General features: G+C 50.1%; 1 protein-coding gene across 1 annotated transcript in view; it reads left to right on the plus strand.

Moving 5' to 3' along the window:
- Positions 1–478: 478 nt before the first annotated feature.
- Positions 479–16,150, plus strand: part of ADORA2A (adenosine A2a receptor) — a 146,522-nt gene continuing 130,850 nt past the window's right edge. The window contains exon 1 of the mRNA XM_069619862.1: positions 479–1,824. The gene's annotated coding sequence lies outside the window, so the exon portion shown is untranslated. The remainder of the gene's footprint in view (positions 1,825–16,150) is intronic.

A 16,150-nucleotide genomic window follows, 5' to 3' on the forward strand; every position in this document is an offset into this window, starting at 1 on the left:
GGAGAGGGAGGCTAGGCAGGGGAGGGAGACGGGAGAGAGGTGGGAGAGAGAGGTGAGGGGGAAGTACTCTGATTCCCAGCGGAAAGAGGTGATGTTACAGGGGGAATTCGGGGGGGGTTGTTAGGTGTAAGAGAACGATGAGGGAGAAGCTTTTGGAGAGGAGTTGTAGCGAGGGGAAATCAGCCTGGGATCACAAGTGGAGAGTTAAACCAGAAGTGGGGAGAAATCGTGAGGGCTGGTCTGGGGGAAAGTGGGTTGGGGGTGTAGAAGGGGGAACGGTAGGTTCATACAGACGGCGCCCAGACTCGCTTTGACACCGTGCGCTTTCTAGTGTCGACTCGAGACTGGGGCGTTGTATTGTAATGAGCGCGAGTAGTATGTGTGAGGGGTAAGGGGAGGGGAGTGGCAGCGGGAGGGGGAGAGGGCGTGGGAGGGGACTGGAGGAGTGGAGACGAGAGGTGCGATGGGGATCCGAGGCAGGAGTCCTGCAGTGTGAGAACCCGCGCGGGAAGCAAGAGGGGGCTGTGCGCTGGCGCTGGTGGTGGGTCCACACCTGACCCGGGAGAACACCGACCAGACCCGGGAGGCCACACCTCCTGTTACCAGGGAGAACAGTAACCAAACTTGCGAGTATTACCCGGACCCGGGAGAAATACGGACCAGATCACTGGCAGTCGCAGGAGACCCCTGGAGAGCTGGGTCTGCAGCCCGAGAAATCCACAGGCGAGGATCCACTGGATCGGGAACCTCGGAGAACCGGGAACCGCTGGGTTAGGGATGCCCAGTCCCCTTAACGGATTCCTGGATTACTTTCACTGCAAGATCACCACCACTCGACTCTCCGTCTGCTGGTGATTACACTCGTCATCACTTTAGGAGATGCCTGGGAGCGCTCGGCATTAAAAGATCCCTCGACCATACACATCGTGGAGCACTCTGTGCACCGGATCGTCGCGTTCCCTAGATCCACTTACCAAAGGCGGATTTCCCCACGGGGTAATTGCCACAAGAGATCTCTGTTCCGGATCAACTTCAAAAATCCCACCTCAGGTCCGACCGCAAGAGGATCCTCGTGCTGTACCACTCGCAGGTCTGCCTGTAAAGAGTGACCTCAAAACACCAATCCATTATATCCTCGCGCAAAACAGATCGTTCTGCCTTATCATTCTAGTGCGATCCCTCCACTAGATCTGGAACTGAGGCGCCTCTTCCCATAGGACACCAGCCACAGGAAAGATCGACCTCAGCTGCACAGAATCGGTTCACTAAATCCCTTGCACAGGAGGGGCGCCACGCAGGATCACCCTCACAGAATAGGTTCACTAGATCCCCGCCACAGAAGGAGATCCCAGCAGGATAACCCTCACAGTATCGGGTCACTAGATCCCCGCAGGATCACCCTCACACTTGAACTTTGGACATAATCAAGTCAGGTTGTCTCTTAATTAGATTATTTGATAAGGTGGGTCACTCCACAGGATCATTACAGCAGGAGATCTCAGGACTGGTCCTCCAAGGAAGATCCCTCAGACAGATCCCACCCAATGAATACTCTCCCTGCGGCATCGCTACAGGAGATCTCTGCACAAGACCACTCCAATGGTCCTTTCCCGAGAAGGATCGCCCACATCATCACCCCCTAGGAGATCCCACTGCAGAATCATCGCAGTGGATCCCTCCGCAAGATTATCCTGTTCTTTCCAGCGCGTAGCTCTGCAAAGGGTCCTTGGAATGGATTTCACTGTCAAGATCTTGTGCAATCTGGAAGGGTCCGGTGCATAGGATCAGATCACCAGAGGGACCCATCGCCGCAGGAGGAGAGCGGTGAGTGCACGTGGGGCGCGGGAATATGCTGCGGGGGTGAATGGGCAGCAACTGGGCAACGTGAGGTGGGGTTGACGGTGCTGAGGGGGCAGGGGCCCGATGCTTAGGGGGGAGGGTGGGTCCGTGTGTTGAGGGGGCAGGGGTCGGGTGCTTAGGGGCCAGGGTCCGGGCGCTGAGGAGCCAGGGTTCGGGTGCGGAGGGGGTAAAGCTTCGGCTGCTGAGGGGCCGGGGCTGGTTGCTGCAGGGTCCGTGTGCTGAGGGTCCGGGTGCAGTGGGTCCGCTGAGGGGGTAAAGCTTCGGGTGCTGAGGGGGCAGGGGCCGGTTGCTGAGGGGCCGGGGCTGGTTGCTGCAGGGTCCGGGTGCTGTGGGTCCGCTGAGGGGGTAAAGCTTCGGGTGCTGAGGGGCCAGGCTCTGTTTGCTGCAGGGTCCGGGTGCTGAGGCGTCACGGTCCGGGTAATGAGGGGTCTGGGTGCTGATGGGGAAAAGGCGCGTGTTCTGAGTGGGTAAGGGAGGGTCCGGGTGGCAGGTGCCACGGGGTAATGGGCAGGGTGGGAAGAGCGCCTTTCTGGGCAGAGTTGCCTTTTCAAGAGTTTATACCAGCGGGGCGCCCGCACAAGATGAGCGTGTGAAGGCTTCGGTCCTGAGCTGCACTGAGTGACCCCTTCCCCCCGCCCCCGTATCCACAGCTCCACGCCAAGGTGCGAAAACACCAGACATATGATATCCCAAAGGGACCCCTGGTATGACTCCGAGGCATAAGGGTGGGGGGGGGGCAATCTCTGGGGGAGACGGGGTGGTTTGGGACCTAAGAAGCTGAGGGCATGGGTAGTGGGCGAGGGCACACATACCATGGTGGGGCATGCATAGGAGCCTGGGTGAAGTCGCTTAGAGCGTCTGGTCATGGGGCATCTGGACGGGACTTTGGGTGGGTAGGTGGGACCGGCCAGGGCAAAGGCTAATAGGGGGGGGGGGCTGGCATGGAGCCAGGGCAACGCGCATGGGAGGGTCTGAATACTGAACTCGAGTAGCCAAGGTGTCCCACGCGAATATCAAAGGAGCCCATGGCGGGCGGGGTAGGCACTTTGTTTACTAGAGGTGTAATCTTAGGTGTGGCAGTAAACTGCCAAGATGGGAGGGGTAGGAGCGCCAGCAGCTGTGCATGCGACACTTATTTGCGATATTTTATTTTGGAACTTTTCGCAGTGCTTCTAGGCGCTCTCTTCCGGCGAGGGGGCTACAAACACCTCGTCTTTCTATGCCACACTCCTGTAGCATCTAAGCGCTATATTACCTTTACAATCTGTAATCAAATGATCGACCTCGGAAGAATTCTGGGCAGGTTGATTTCGACCCGTCTGTGATCACAGGCTGCACGTGCCTCCGAAGCCAAACCCGCTAAGCTAGCCTACCACCCGGGCAGGCGCAGGGAGCTAAGTAAGGCGTGAAGGGATCTGGTTAGGTGTGCGTGCAGGAGTCGTCCTGTGCGGTGCGGACCCGTGGATGTGGATGTCCGTGGGGGGGAGGGGGCGTGTGGGTGCTAGAGCGGGACACTGAAGTGTTTTATAAAGACACCATCCCAACAGACTGCCTGGCAGCGGCCCCAAGACTCTCGCGGGAACGGCGCTCTCAGGGTAGAGACACAAACCCCAACCGGCCGTGCCCCCGTGCCCCAGAACACACGGGCAGCGAGCGGCCGCCTTGCACCGGCACGGCGGGCACCGCCTGTCGATGCCACGGCGCGCGCCGCTACCCACGACCAATGCAGCCTGCGCCAGAGCCTTAGCGCCCGGCTTTACCCGGGCCGAGCAGCCCCCCCCCTCCCTCTGCCCACAGTGGGCTTCCCCTACGTCGCATTCCTAGACTCGACAGCTGGAGTGTACACGCAGCCTCTTGCCAAAGAAATTCCAAGCAGAGGTTCGTGCTCTGGCGCCCACCCTTGACGCCCCCCCCCCAAATGCTGACTAGTTTCTCCGGAGTGAGATTGGGCAGGTGGGTGACACCCTAAGGGTGAGATCAGAGAGGCCTGTTGTCGGATCCGAGCCAATGCCCCTCCTGCGCCCCTCTACTGAAGTCCGGACTGCTCCCAGAAGCCCACCACACCACCTTTCTGTAGTGCCACTGCCCTGTGATCTGGAAGTCTCCGAGCGGCTGGCAAGCATGTCCGGGTCACTGAGTTGATATATGGGTCAGTGGGGGACAATCTGGACAATGAGGGACATTCAGGCGGAATGTTCATTTCCGGGCAGGCCGCGATGTTTGTACGTCCTTACCAGGTTCCGCTCGCAGTGGGCTGCACTTCTCAGGGTTTTAGTTTTGGCTGTTAGGTGAGGCTTTGGCACCACCTATACTGTGATAGTAGAGAGATGGGATGTGAGAAGAGACACACAACTTACCAGCGTTCTTTGGTTATTTACCCAGCCATTGACTGCTATCAAGGGTGGTCTGGCCTTACCTTTAAGAAACACTGGAGATTTGCTGGTAGGCGCCTTTGTGTGGTAACCTATAGTTATAATTGGTTATTTATAACGTGCTTAATACCCAGAGGTTTCTAAGCACGGACCATGGGGATCGAACCTGTGTAGTTCCATGTCCTCTTGCTTCCAAGGCGAGCGCGTTGCCCCTGAGCTATCCTTCCAAGTTATTGCCAAGTCTTCTCACTGGAAGAGGGTTGGGCTTGCTGAAAATGTGGAATTTGTGGAAAACTATTTCCAGGACCTCTTTTGGTTCCCTGTCCACCACTGATCCCTATGGCCGTTCCCACCCATTAACTGCCCCTCCCAGCCCCTTCTCGGATCTCTTTGATCTAGCTCTTTTACGCAGGGACCAGCTATGGCCAATGGGCCGGCTCTCGCCGGATCCGAGATCCGGCAACAAATGTGTAGCCTGATCTCGGCATCCAGCCAGCCTCCGCCCATAAAGCGCGTTTGAAAGAAGAAGAAATAGAAAAAAAAACAAAGCGCTTGCCATGCTATGGTGTGGAGTGGGGGGCGCAGCCGTACACAGCACATTGGCACCATGAGCTCTTTTCTGGCTCTGCCCTCCTACCTATGTCACAGGCAGCAGGAGCCCTCAGCCACGGCAGACCTTGGGGGGGGAGGGGGGGGGGTAGGGGCTCGCCTCAGTGACCTAATCTGCTCTGTGCAGGCGCACTGTGCACAGCATGTGTGAACATTGTGCTCCCACAGAGCAGATGACATCACTGAGGCGAGCCCCCAGGTTCGATGAGGGTCAAAGACCCTGTGACCGAGCAGAAAACAGAATCCATTTGGAAAACACAACGATCACCGAGCCCCCACATTCGCAGTCTCGGGGATCGTTGCCTTCCCCAAATGAATTCTGGTATTTGTAGTTTGGGATGTCAAAAGACTATTATTTTGTACATGTCCTTTCATCAGCGTTCAACTGGCAGCCCTGCCCCTATGGACTCCTCCACCCCCTCCTCCAAACTCCGCTCCCACACCGGCCGTGGGATCCCCTCGCCCCCACATTTTTTTCTATTTCCAGCACTGGCAGTAATATCAAACGTTCTGCTGTTTAGGGCCTCCCAGTGTTATTTTTGAGTGGTCCAGTGAGAGTTGCTGGCTTAATTGCCCCAGTGAAGTAGCTCGTTGTGGAATAAAAATCTCTTAACCAAGTGTGCTTCCATCCACTTGATGTTTAATTAATATCTGTGTCCCTGCATCTGTTCCTTGCACTAAAATCATGTTCAAAACATGCACTGGCAAAGCCAACCGTTTTGGCTTGTGTATGGGTATTAGGCATTTGCTAGGCATTAAGATTGAATGGCCAGTTTCTCGTACCATTTTCCAGCTGTTGCCATCTCATGGACCAGGCAGTACCATTATGGCAGTGGCTGGCAAATGCATAGCCCATGCCTACAGAAAAGACAAAGCTGTTGGCTTTGCCAATGCCTGCTTATCAATATTACTTGGCTGTATACACAGTACTTAGAAGCAATGCCTTGTGGTTCTGGGGATTGTGGCCAGTTGCTATCTTACATTAGTAGAGCAATGGGGAAAGAGTATTGGCACCATGGAGTGTTGGAGCCAATGAACAACGAGAGTTTGACATCTCTCGCGAGAAGAGGGGCAGACAGTGTTGGCTGGGTCTGTTGAGACACGTGTGCGTATCATGCCCCTTTTCTCCACACTCCGATTTCTCTGTGCCTCTCTCCTTTCTCCTCTTTGCCCCTATTGCAATACCCCTCCCCTTTTCACTGTCACAGCATCCTACCTCTATTCTCTCTCTTGCTTTCACGCTTTGCTGCTCTCTGCCCTTTTCCTTCGTTCCCTCTTTTCACGCCCCCTTTCTCTCAGCTTCCCTTTTTCCTCTTTTCTTCCTTTTCCTTTTCCATGTTTCCTCCCTTTGTCACTGCTTCCTTTCCCTCTATTCTTCTCTCATTTTCCTCTTCCCTCTTTTCACACCCCCCTCTTTCGCTCTACGTCCTTTCCTTCTCATCTTCATTCGTTCACTTTCCTCTTCTCCTCCTCCTCTTTTTCACCTTTCCCTCTTTTCACATCCCCCTTTCTCTCTTCTTCCCATTCCTCTCTTCTTCTTTCGCTCAGTTTCCTCTAGTCTTCATGTTCCCTCCTGTCAGGTGTCCTCCCACCTTCTCGCTGCTTCATTTTCCTCTCTTTTTCAGTTTCACACTTTCCTCCAGTCCCTCTTTTCACGCCCCCCCTTTCTCTCTGCTTCCTTTTCCTCTCTTCTTCCTTCTCCCACTTTCCTCCCCTCTTCCTTTGCCCTGCATTCATGTTGCCTCCCTTGGCTTCCTTTTCCTCTCTTGTTCTATCTCTCTTTCGTTTCTTCTTCCGTCCCCCACATTACACCTTTCTCACCCTTGGTTTCCTATACTCTCACCATAGCGTGCATTTCCTTGATCACTGCCTCCACCCCATGCATCCCGTCATGCTACATTTTGACTTTTTCCCTTCCATCTCTACCCGCTTCCACTCATCCCTTCTGCTCAGTGGTGTATCGAAAAAAGTAGTGGAACTGTGGTCTCGGCAGGGTAGAGGGTAGTGGAAGCCTAGTGCAACTTGTAACAAGTTTTGCGGCCCGGTCATTCTAATAGTCTAAGTGACTAGTTAAGGCTCCTATTACAACTTTACACCTGCACAGGGAATTGAATGGACAAATCCTCTGTACCGAATGGTGAATGTGGTTGTAAAAAGTAGAGGAATGGTACATAGAAAAACAAAAAAAAAGTAGTGGAACACCGCTCCCGACCGTTCCCGCTCTCTTCGATCACTGTTTCTGCTGCCCTGCCTTCCCTTGACACCATCCTTCTGTAGCCCTGGGCTTGTGCACGCTACTTACCCCCAAGTCAGGAAGGGACAACTTAACCCTGCCCCTACCCCACAGACCAGCTGGAAGCAGAAGGGCTCCAGGCAACCTGCAAAATAAAACTCTAAGGAGCTGGGCTACCTACCCTATGAGTTCCTGGCTAGGAAGACTGGACTATAAACCCACAGTGTTGACTGCACACTTTTATGCAGCAATGCTGCAATCACACTTAGAGCACCCGTGTCCAGGGATTTTTCAAAACAGTATTACATTTACGTGCTCATTTCAAAAGTTCTTCAAGTTTTGGTTGAAAAACATTTATTATATGTACAGGCAGATGCCAATTCATTTTGGACCAAAATGGTCCTTCCTCAGGGCAAAATCAGGCCTGTACCATCCAAAAAGGGCACATCAACCAAGCAAATATAGTCGAATAAAATCACCTGTAGGAATGTCAGGAGCCTGATGCATTGCATGCACCCTAGTTGCCAACGTGACCCATTCCATTCTGTAGGTGCTTATCCAGTCCTGGTAATTTCGTTGCATTCTGGGACTTGTAGTCCGAGTTTTATAATGGGAAAAGTGGTACTATAAGTCCCAGAATTCAAAGAGAAAAAGCAGGACTGGATAAGCACCTACAGATTGGAATGGGCCACGTTGGCAAGTATGCATGCACCGTCAACAGTCTTGTTTTTTCACACTTTGTTTTGTGTTACCAGTGGGGACGAGGTTGCTTTATTTGCTGTTTGCCACTGCAAATCCTCTGGAGCTGCCCCTCTGTTGCTCTCTGCCCGCCGTGCAGCGCCCCTCAACCCCAGGCTGCTACCCTCTGAGTTCCTACCTTTCTGACGTTACCCCTCTTACGTGGACCACAGACACCAAGGTGACTTTTCAGAGCCGCAACGGGGACCCTTTTTTATTTTAAGGACATAACACCACTAACCTTAACCTTCAGTTACTTGCAACTCTTCTTTTGGCTACCCTGCTATATATCCTGGCGTGTTCTCCTCCCTGGGCATCTGCTCCACCAGCCCACCCTTCCTGAGCGGGGTCCTGGGGAGACCCTTAGGGTGGAACTGACAGAACAGACCCCCTTCTACTCTGCTGGCTACACCCACTGGGGAGCAGGGGCCAGGATATGGCCCCAGTGGCCGGTCCCTTCCCATAGGCGGCCTTTGTCAGGCCGCCACTTCCCCATCCTGCCCGCTGAGGGTGGAACTGACAGAACAGACCCCCTTCTACTCTGCTGGCTACACCCACTGGGGAGGAGGGGCCAGGATATGGCCCCAGTGGCCGGTCCCTTCCCATATGCAGCCTTTGGCAGGCTGTCACTTCCCCATCCTGCCTCACGCCACGGTATATACATTGTTTTCACTCGATATGATTTTGCATGCACAATTATCCACGAGTATAACTGAAAACCAACAAAATATAGGTGCTTTTTATTTTTATTTTACACAAATACTGCAAAACATGTTTCTGCTCTCCTGTGTCTTCATCAGGGCTATACTCTTGTACTAATTGTAATTCATAAATCACCGTTCTTTTCTGTTCCTTTGAGAGTTTAGCTCTCTTTTGGCTTTTCGCCGTCCTTAATTCAGAACGGCTTGTTGCGGCAGAATAACTCTATATACATACCTTCATAAATACATACACAGTGATCGAAAAGCCCAAAAAAGTAGTGGAACTGTGACTCCGGCGGGGGACAGAGTAGAAAGGAAGGGAGCAACTTACAACACATTTTTCAAGGGGGTGCAGTCATGCTGGTTGACAGTCAATTGAGTTGAAACAGATTTCAGTTTAGCTGTAACTGATATCCGGAGGTAAAATGTGGACGCGTGCTTTAACTTCACAAAGAACAGTTCTGGAACGGTGAAAATGGTTGCAAAAAGTAGTGCAGCTGTTAACAGTAAAAAATAAAAGCAGTGCAACATTGCTCCCAACCGTTCTCGCTCACTTTGACTACTGTACATACATAACTATAAATATATAAATAAACATATACACATCACCAATTACATAATGGTATACATATAACATGATACAATGTGTAAATGGGTGCAGGGGTGGAAATGGAAAAAATTTGAAAGGGGACCCCACTGGGGCAGAGTTTGGAGGAGGGGGTGGGGTTCTGAGGGGGCAGAGTTGCCATTCGAACTCCGCTCAAAGGAAATGTTCAAAACAATAGTTTAAAAATGGGGCCATTTCTTTCATGCTGCTTCTTTCAAAACTCCACACTGTACATCAATTCCACTTGAAATCACTTCCATGGCAGCGGTGCACCCAAAATACTGTTGCTAATACAGTGATTGTTAGTACATTAAGGGATCCATAGACACGCTCTACAGTAGAAGGCTACCAGGGTAGCTCAGCAGGTTGAGAGACCATTTCTGAGATGCTATACATTGAACACTGCTTGTTAATCGTATGACTTTTTGCAATTCCCTACAAAAAAAAGTGCTATAAAATGTCTTTGGTCAGAGCATGGGTTGGGCTGATCCCTTGCTTATATTCGGGGCAGAGGTGGGGGGTACTGCCGCCCCTGTAGTGAAAATCAAAAGTTGGCACCCATGAACCCACAGTTTAATTTCCTAATAATTGCTGTCAGCACAACAGAAGCATTTAATCAGTTTGACTAGCATATAACATCTGATAAAACACAAAGGAAGGGGCAGAAACATTGCAGGGTATTTATGTGGTAGTCCGACAAAAAAAGAAACACATTTCAAAGAAACCAAGTGAATGCAAGTTTAAGCTGCATTTTTGAGTTTGGTGATCACTTTTTTTTTATAAAAGTGTAAGATGCACATTTGGAAAACAATAGGCTGCCCAGCATGTAGAACACCTGCTTTTAATAGTGATGGCCTCCACCCCAGTGATAGTCATGGCCCATTAATTCCTGCGGTGTCCCTTTCAGGGCAGAAGAAAAAAAACAGGCTATGTAAATATAGCCTGCAAACAGGCAAGTGATAGCCAGGGAAAGGAGAACAGAGCAGATTAGATCACTGAGCCGCCAGCTTCCCTCGCGAGCTGGGGACTCGGTAAAGCCTTGTCAGGGGTGTGACAGGCCGGGTCTGAGATCCGGCCAGAATTCTGATGCCGGATCGCGGACCCGGCAAGAGCCGGCCCATTGACCAGCGCTGAGTGGGTGAAACTGCTACAGCCATACGTCTCCTCCTCAGCAGCGTCTCTTTTTGTCTTGCTTGGCTGGAATCTGGCGGGTCCTGCCCTCCTCGAAGTGTGTTAGCGCATGCCCAAAGCAGCACGGGAGCATTATTGCCGTACTTCCGTTCCCCCCTTTCGCAATTGTGTCAGACCCTCTTGTCCAACCACACTTTCCCCAACTTCCGCCCTACTATTCATCCTTCCTCTCAATTTCTCCTCTCCCCCCATGACACTTTGAAACTGCCTAAGGCCGGAATTAAGCACTGTACAAGAAAACTACATACAAGTATACCAACATACATACATGTTTACCTTAACCGAGTAGTCTTCAAACTGTGGGGCAGGCCCCATAGGGGGGCCCGAAGGATGTCTGTGGGGCTCAAGGCCCTTTCAAAAGGGAGTACGGTAACTTCTTTTAATAGACAATTGTGCTCCGAGACCCCCAACCGGCCCATAGAGTCAGGGTTTGCTCAGAAGCACTTTAAGACAAGATAGTAGCACCCGTGAGATGGATGGGTGTGCAGATATATACTTCAACACCAATCAATAAGGAAACTCAACGGTTTGGCAAAGGGAGTCTGTTTAATGACAAGTACAAAAAACGAGGAGTCTCATGAATATCAGCGGATGCGTGATCTTCCTTCTCGCTTCACAACTCCAACGATCTTCACAAAAATCATAACATTTATACTGAGAACTCATCATCATTGACGTTTAACACTCAGAAGTTGACATGCAATTCTATTGGTCTGGGAAAGTTAACTTTAATATAGGTACTATATCTGTATATGGTAACAGAGTGAGGGGATTGGGTAAACCCTGTCAGGTGGGCCTCTAAGCCCTTCCTTCCAAAATGGCTACTGCAAACATCACTAAAAATAGGATGTCCTATTGGTTCTACTAATTATAGGACCCTAGATTACTTGGTCCATTGTGATTGGGTTGGCACCAACCCCATGCATACTTTTCCACTCTGATTAGCAGCACGCAGAATGGTCGGCCAGGTGCGGGGTGCCCCTTAGTTACCCGGCCTTCCTCCAATTATTCTTACAATCAATCATCACTTTAGTAGCTATGTGTCAATTATTTCACTGTGGTTGGCCTCGAGTCTGCATCTTCTGTCTGGAAAAGTTCTGATATCTTCGCCTGGCCTGGTGCCATGCGTAGGTGTGAGCTCTCGCTTCTTCTTGCTCGGCTGGTCACGTGATACGGACACCGTGAATTTGCCTCTTCTTCACATAATTTGTGTATTTGATTCTCGTTTCACCCACCACATGTCTTTGTCTTCTTATCTCGTCCTTTCAGAGGCAGGATATTCTGTTCTTAGTTTCAATTAAATATAGCTACTCTTTGTCTCTTCTATTGGTACAACCTTGGCTTTCCTGGTACGAGTTGCCTCTGCTGAGTTTCGTTTCAGCCGTCTCTTGTCGATTTTGCTAAATATGAAGCTTTTCTCGTGTGGCCTTTAGTAACCTGGGTTGATTCTGCTTCTTGTGCAAAGTGGAAATACACTTATAATAATGTGCTTCGTTTGAGGTAGATTATGTATAGTGGTGCTTGCCGCACTATTTTTCTACTAAGCATAGCAAGCCACACAATTTTCTTAGCTTTCTTGCATTTCCAAGCATATTTACAGGTGTAAACTGGTTGAATATCTTCATCGTACTTACAGCTTAAGCTTCTTACATTTGACATCGTCCTTTCACTTTAGGTTCACGATATCCTTGTTCATGGCGTTTCGTCTCTGCATCATTCTCTGGTCGTCATTTCTTCTATATGTGAGTCAGTCCGGGTTCTCGTGATGTCACCATTTGTCTTCCATGAAGACTTTTTTGGTCTCTTGGGGACTGTACTTAGACAATCTTCTTTTCGTTTCATCTGTTGATAGGGTTTCCATAATGGATACCTTACTGTCCATGGTTTCCTTGGTACTGGTACTTCAATAGGCATCATTCTTCTGATGGGTACTGGACAGAGCCCCACTGCGGCTCTCTGCTGGTTTATTTGCTCATCATACGTCACATATTTCGGTGTGAACGTTTCTGGTACTTCAAAATTGACGGTTGGGGTGCAGGCTTTATTTGGGACCTCCTCTACAGAATATATGCTGATATGGCATCTGGGGGGCTCAGCAACATTTTTACTCAAGGGGGGGTCAGCATAAAACTGTTTGACTATCACTGCTTTAATTTGAGTTTCTGTACTATGGGTGTGTGACACCATTTTAAACACATGCCTTTGAATATTGCCTCGTACTGACTGTGGGGAAGGGTTGCCTTTCCAGCAAATAATACGTTAAAGTAAGGGATCGCGTGTTATTCTGTTATTCCCCATTGTGAAGTCTCAGGGAATGGAGCATTATAGCCGGTCGTAATATATGGTATGATGTACGTTAGATGGATATTGCAAGTCACTGAGGAGTTTTGTGACCAAATAGAGGAAGGAGGCCTAAGGTGATTTCCTTTATAACGTGACAGAACTACAAGGTGACTTGCAATATCCTTTTGATGTATGGTAGGGGGTATTTTATTCCTTATAATGCATGGCCACACAGACGGCCATTCCCTTTAATGCCTGGTGTCTTGCTTAATCTAACGTAAGAGATCTTCCATTCGCTGATCCATGTAATCAATATAGAATATGTCTGGGTTTAAAAAAACTAAAATGCACCTCCTAATGTGTTTCAGAAAAATAGCTCAAGCAGTGTAATAAAACGTATCAAAGCTTTCATTTGGTGCTTTAAAATAAGTAATAACATGCAGATTCTTGCTCACGTGTGTGAAACTCCTGCAGTGCACACATTAGACATTCTACCATAAACAGTTCCTTGTCAATTAATGGCTTTAAAGTGACACAAAAAACATTCTGAAAGCAAGGAATTGGAAAACCTTTTCGCGGCTTTAATTAAGGGCTGCAGTGACAGCTGTAATCCTCTCTGGCTCAAGCAGCAGGCATTGTGACGTCACAACAGAAGCGTAATAACTGATTACAGATCAGCTGTGATGTCATGTTCTTATTACAGGTCATTTGTGATGTCACAGCAAGCCTGTGTAAAGAAAATGATTTCCAGGCTTCTATACAGATATGGCAGGCTGCCATGTGTCAGACTTGCATATCGCCAGGCACGTACAGGTGGTTTTACAGCTTATGGGTTAACAAACCCACAATCACGTGGGCTGAGAAAGGGAGGTAATGTTATTGCCTGCTTTTTCAGTTACCTCCATATTTTTAAGTCCAGAAAGAACAAACGCCCCCGACCAGCCCCCTAAACAAAAACAAAATAAAATAGTAGCCAGGAAGTCAAAGACTTCAATAGATTTCCCTGTGTTTGGAAAACAACTTCCATTCTTTGGGTTCCCCAGGGATCTAACCTCTCACCCTGGCTCTTCAACCAATACCTGGCAACTCTCGCCCAATGCATTGCCATTTTCTGCTCAAATTTCCAGTGCAACGCTGGTGACACTCAACTCATTTTCCGGCCTCTCTCGGCCACCTCCTCTCCTTCTCTCATCTCTGACTGCCTTACTGCCATCCAGGATTGGTGTGCCGCCAATGATCTTTGTCTGAATGCCAGCAAGACGGAGATACTCCTCATCGGCACACCATCTCCATCCTTCTCCCTCACCCTCCGGCCCGCCTCCCTTGGCCCTCCTCCTACCCCTACCTGCGAAGCTAAGAACCTCAGGGTCATCTTTGACTCCACACTTTCCTTCTCCGCCCATATCTATGAGGTCTCTAAAAAGTCAAACTTCCTACTGCACCTCCTCAGAGGTACTCTGCCTTTCCTCTCCTTCTCTCAGAAGCTCACTGTCTCCCAAGCTCTGGTTCTCTCTAGGTTGGACTATTCTAACAGCCTCTTTCTAAATCTACCTGCCTCTTCTCTCACGCCCTCAGGGCAGAGACTTGTCCTTGGCCTCAAGCCCTGGGATTGTATCTCTCCAGCCCTGACATTTCTCTGTTGGCTCCCAGTGGATACAAGGATTAAATTCAAAACCCTCTGCATTGTCCACAAGGTTTTCGGGGGCCTGGGTCCAAAATACCTTCAGCTATCCCTCCACAAATACCTCCCCTCTAGAGCTCTTCGCTCCTCTACCTCTAACTCCCCCTGGGTCAATCGTTTGTCAAAGAAACGAGCTGGGGGTAGATATCTGTCTTCGGCTGGGGCCTCCCTCGGGAACAGCCTCCCTGCCAATCTAAAACTTGAGGAAAACCATCTCCAGTTCCGGAAGAACCTCAAGACTTTCATCTTTGCTTCTGCCTTCGCTCCCCCTCTCCCCTGCTGATCTGCTCTCTCTTGGCACTGTGCACCTGGCCACCCGCTGTCCCCTGGGCCCAGGTACCTGCTCACCCTGCCACCCTCCTGCACTGCCTCCCAGCAGCCACTCTTTGCACTGGGGACTGTATCTGTACCCTTACAGCCCCCCCCCCCAGTTTTCTTCTTTTTCTGCACTTATTCAGACTTACCCAGTCTGCTGCCTTAAACACAGCACTTGCCACTTGCTGGCTGCACTACCACTAATTATTGCCCCCATTTTCTATTTATTTTTTATTTATTATAATTGATCTGCTCTCCTCTGCTCCGCACTTTCCACTCTCCCCCTTCCATGCACTTTCCCCCTTTTCCCTTTTCCATGCACTTGCACATTCTTAATGTCACTGGGCCTAGTAAGATCGTTGTTGTTGTTGTGTTCTTCTCTCCCCTGTTCCCCTCCCTTGCCTAGTTGCGCCCTGAAACACTTGTGTAGGAGCGCGATACAAATAAATTATCATATCATATCATTCCCAAAATGCTGATGGTATTTTTAGTGTGCGTGACCACCTCCAGAGTCCCGCCCCCCATTAAGCGTCCAGCACTGTGGCCGGATGTGGACTCCAATAAATCCTGTTGCTAATGTGTTCGCCATCTTGTGCTGGGACCTGAACTTCACGCGGCAGGAGAGGTCTCCCGCCCTTCTTACATAACCATTGACTGCTACGTTTCTCATGCAGGTCATGCACTCCCAAAACTTTAAGTATTTGACTTCCAAAAAATTTAATGACTTGGCTGCGTTTAAGCTTTGGGTTGCATGACTTCCGCTCCCAAAGAGTGAACTGATGCCCCCCTCTGGTGCTGTGACAGGCAGAGGGAGGGGCCTGGCCTCTATATCTTGCAAGCCTGGACCCATTGTTCTTGTCCCACTCGACACGTGCTGGCTGCAGATAAGGGAGTCGCCCCCATCCAGCCGCTTGAGGATTAGGGCGGCTAGGTAAAGGATCCTACTGTTTAGATCAGATGTTACCCTGCCCCTCCATACCAACAGGGCGGGGTTGGAGGTGTTGGCTGGCTCAAGGGATCTGAAGGTTGTCTCATCCATCTGTGTACCTCACAACCTTTTGAGTCGTCGGGCGGGGGAACATTGAGGATATTGTGTTCAGTGGGTGAGGGCCCATTGAAGTCTTTGGACGGGTGAGTTGCTTGGTGTGTGGGTGAACTGAGTTGTGAGGTCAGCTATTTGCGATTTTTACTTCACAGTTTGGTTCTGGCAGTTTTGCATTTCCTTTTGGCATTACAAAACTCTGGGCCTCGTTACAAGTCTGGCGGTATTTCGGTGGTAAATCTGCTGAAATACTGCCAAACGGATTGACCGCTATTGCCACTTGATCCCACAGATTTACAGCAGGAATACAAGCCGTGGTAGGTGGGGTAAATCTCAATTTTTTGGAGTCCATAGGGATTTTGGCGGAATTACCACCGGCGGTAATTCCACCGATTTTGCCATTTTTTGGCGGTAAAGTGAAGGATTTAACTCCAGCATTTTGATGGAGGAAAATCCTCTCCCTTAACACCAAAATTGCAATACAGCAGTAGTTACCACTATTACCACCATTTTTTCTG

Source organism: Ambystoma mexicanum, chromosome 10 (assembly GCF_040938575.1).
Source record: "Ambystoma mexicanum isolate Mex_15411 chromosome 10, UKY_AmexF1_1, whole genome shotgun sequence".
Lineage (NCBI taxonomy): Eukaryota > Metazoa > Chordata > Amphibia > Caudata > Ambystomatidae > Ambystoma > Ambystoma mexicanum.